Here is a 4,613-nt window from a genome sequence, read left to right on the forward strand (position 1 = left end):
AATTGTACAAATATATGGTGGAAAGTGACTCTAATATGGTGAAAAGTGACTTACATGGTTGATTAGAGCCAAAATTTGGAACAAAATTGACTTGTATGAAAGTGTCACTAAGAACTAGTAAAAGGATGTTAAATTCGATGTATATGATGTTAACCTGTTAATTTTACAAATATATTGTGGAAAGTGACTCTTATAGGGTGCAAAGTGACTATAATATGGTGAGAAGTGACTTACATGGTTGATTAGAGCCAAAATGTGGAACAAAATTGACTTGTATGAAAGTGACACTAAGAGGTGTTAAAAGGATGTCAAAATGTATGTATATGATGTTAACATGTTAAATGTACAAATATATTGGAAAGTGACTCTTATAGGGTACAAAGTGAATCTAATATGATGAAAAGTAACTTACATGGTTGATTAGAGCCAAAATGTGGGACAAAATTGACTTGTATGAAAGTGACACTAAGAGGTGGTAAAAGGATACCAAAATGTATGTATATGATGTTAACATGTTAATTGTACAAATATATTGGAAAGTGACTCTTATAGGGTGCAAAGTGACTCTAATATGTTGAAAAGTAACTTATATGGTTGATTAGAGCCAAAATATGGAAAAAAATTGACTTGTATGAAAGTGTCACTAAGAGCTGGTAAAAAGATGTTAAATTTGATGTATATGATGTTATACAATTATATTGTGGAAAGTAACTATTATAGGGTGCAAAATGACGCTAATATGGTGAAAAGTGACTTACCTAGTTGATTAGAACCAAAATGTGGAACAAACTTGACTTGTATGAAAGTGACACTAAGAGGTGGTGAAAGGATGTTAAATTGGATGTATATGATCTTAACATGTTAATTGTACAAATATATTGTGGAAAAGGACTCTTATAGGGTGCAAATGGACTCTAATTTGGTAAAAAGTGACTTACCTGGTTGATTAAAGCCAAAATGTGGAACAAAATTGACTTGTATGAAAGTGGCACTAAGAGGTGGTAAAAGGATGTCAAATTGGATGTATATGATGTTAACATGTTAATTGTACAAATATATGTCAGAAAGTGATTCTTATAGGGTGCAAAATGACTCTAATATGGTGAAAAGTGACTTACATGGTTGATTAGAGCCAAATTGTGGAACATAATAGACTTGTAAGAAAGTGGCACTAAGAGGTGGTAAAGGGATGTCAAATAGGATGTATAAAATGTTAACATGTTAATTGTACAAATAAATTGTGTAAAATGATTCTTATAGGGTGCAAAGTGACTGTAATATGATGTGAAGTCACTTACATGATAGATGAGAGCCAAAATGTGGCCCAAAATTGACTCGTAGTAAATGGTACCAGTAGGTGGTTAAAGGGTGTCATATTGCATGTTCATGATGTTAACTATTAATTGTATCAATATATGGCGGCAAATGACTCTTATTGGGTGAAAATGACTCTTATATGGTGAAAAGTGACTTAAAGGGTTGATTAGAGCCAAAATGTGGAACAAAATTGGCTTGTGGAAACTGTCACTAAGAGGTGGTAAAAGGATGTCAAATTGGATGTATGTGATGTTAAAATGTTAATTGTACAAATATATTGGGAAGTGACTCTTTAGGGTACAAAGTGACTCTAATATGATGAAAAGTAACTTACATGGTTGATTAGAGCCAAAATATGTAACAAAATTGACTTGTATGAATGTGACACTAAGAGGTGGTAAAAGGATGTCAAAATGTATGTATATGATATTAACATGTTATTTGTACAAATATATTGGAAAGTGACTCTTATAGGGTTCAAAGTGACTCTAATATGATGAAAAGTAACTTACATGGTTAATTAGAGCCAAAATGTGGAACAAAATTGACTTATATGAAAGGGTCACTAAGATGTGTTAAAAGGATGTTAAATTGGATGTATATGATGTTAACATGTTAATTGTACAAATATAATGTGGAAAAGGACTCTTATAAGGTGCAAATGGACTCTAATATGGTGAAAAGTGACTTACAAGGTTGATTAGAGCCAAAATGTGGAACAAAATTGACTTGTATGAAAGTGGCACTAAAAGGTGGTAAAAGGATGTCAAATAGGATGTATATGATGTTAACATGTTAATTGTATAAATATATGGTGTAAAATGACTCTTATAGGGTGCAAAGTGACTCTAATATGATGTGAAGTCACTTACATGATAGATGAGAGCAAAAATGTAGCACAAAATGGACTCGTATGAAAAGGGTACCAAAAGATGGTTAAAGGATGTCATATTGAATGTTCATGATGTTAACTATTAATTATATCAATTTATGGTGGCAAGTGACTCATATAGGGTGAAAATGACTCTAATATAATGAAAAATGACTTAAAGGGTTGATTAGAGCCAAAATGTGGAACAAAATTGACTTGTATGAAACTGTCACTAAGAGATGGTAAAAGGATGTCAAATTGGATGTATATGATGTTAACATGTTAATTGTACAAATATATGGTAGAAAGTGACTCTTATAGGGTGCAAAATGACTCTAATATGGTGAAAAGTAAATTACATGGTTGATTAGAGCCAAAATGTGAAACAAAATAGACTTGGATGAAAGTGGAACGAGGAGGTGGTAAAAAGATGTCAAATTGCACTTATATGATGTTAACATGTTAATTATACAAATATACCATGAGTGACTTTTATAGGGTGAAAGTGACTCTAATATGGTGAAAAATGACTTACATGGGATTAGAGCCAAAATGTGGAACAAAACTGACTTGAAAGAAAGTGGAATGAGGAGGAGGTAAAAGGATGTCAAAATGTATGTATATGATGTTAACATGTTAATTGTACAAATATATGGCGGAAAATGACTCTAATATGGTGAAAAGTGACTTACATGGTTTATTAGAGCCAAAATTTGGAACAAAATTGACTTGTATGAAAGTGTCACTAAGAGCGAGTAAAAGGATGTTAAGTTCGATGTATATGATGTTAAAATTTTAATTATACAAATATATTGTGGAAAGTAACTCTTATAGGGTGCAAAGTGACTCTAATATGGTGAGAAGTGACTTACATGGTTGATTAGAGCCAAAATGTGGAACAAAATTGACTTGTATGAAAGTGATACTAAGAGGTGGTAAATGGATGTTAAAATGTATGTATATGATGTTAACATGTTAATTGTACAAATATATTGGAAAGTGACTCTTATAGGGTACAAAGTGACTCTAATATGATGAAAAGTAACTTACATGGTTGATTAGAGCCAAAATGTGGGACAAAATTGACTTGTATGAAAGTGACACTAAGAGGTGGTAAAAGGATGTCAAAAGGAATGTATATGATGTTAACATGTTAATTGTACAAATATATTGGAAAGTGACTCTTATAGGGTGCAAGGTGACTCTAATATGATGAAAAGTAACTTACATGCTTGATTAGAGCCAAAATGTGGAACGAAATTGACTTGTATGAAAGTGTCACTAAGAGCTGGTAAAAAGATGTTAAATCTAATGTATATGATGTTATACAATTATGTTGTGGAAAGTGACTATTATAGGGTGCAAAGTGACTCTAATATTGTGAAAAGTGACTTGCCTAGTTGATTAGAACCAAAATGTGGAACAAAATTGACTTATATGAAAATGACACTAAGCGGTGGTGAAAGGATGTTAAATTGGATGTATATGATGTTAACATGTTAATTGTACAAATATATTATGGAAAAGGACTCTTATAGGGTGCAAATGGACTCTAAGATGGTGAAAAGTGACTTACATGGTTGATTAGAGCCAAAATGTGGAACAAAATTGACTTGTATAAAAGTGGCACTAAGAGGTGGTAAAAGGATGTCAAATTGGATGTATATGATGTTAACATGTTAATTGTACAAATATATGGTCGAAAGTGATTTTTATAGGGTGCAAAGTGACTCTAATATGGTGAAAAGTGACTTACATGGTTGATTAGAGCCAAATTGTGGAACATAATTGACTTGTAAGAAAGTGGCACTAAGAGGTGGTAAAACGATGTCAAATAGGATGTATATGATGTTAACATGTTAATTGTACAAATATATGGTAGAACGTGACTCTTATAGGGTGCAAAATGACTCTAATATGGTGAAAAGTGACTTACATGGTTGATTAGAGCCAAAATGTGAAACAAAATAGACTTGTATGAAAGTAGAACGAGGAGGTGGTAAAAAGATGTCAAATTGCATTTATATGATGTTAACATGTTAATTATATAAATATACCGAGAGTGACTTTTATAGGGTGAAAGTGACACTAATATGGTGAAAAATGACTTACATGGTTGATTAGAGCCAAAATGTTGAACAAAACTGACTTGTATGAAAGTAGAATGAGGAGGTGGTAAAAGGATTTCAAAATGTATGTATATGATGTTAACATGTTAATTGTACAAATATATGGTGGAAAGTGATTCTAATATGGTGAAAAGTGACTTACATGGTTGATTAGAGCCAAAATTTGGAACAAAATTGACTTGTATGAAAGTGTCACTAAGAGCTAGTAAAAGGATGTTAAATTCGATGTATATGATGTTAACCTATTAATTTTACAAATATATTGTGGAAAGTGACTCTTATAGGGTGCAAAGTGA

This window comes from Apium graveolens, unplaced genomic scaffold (genome assembly GCF_009905375.1).
Source record: "Apium graveolens cultivar Ventura unplaced genomic scaffold, ASM990537v1 ctg5213, whole genome shotgun sequence".
Lineage (NCBI taxonomy): Eukaryota > Viridiplantae > Streptophyta > Magnoliopsida > Apiales > Apiaceae > Apium > Apium graveolens.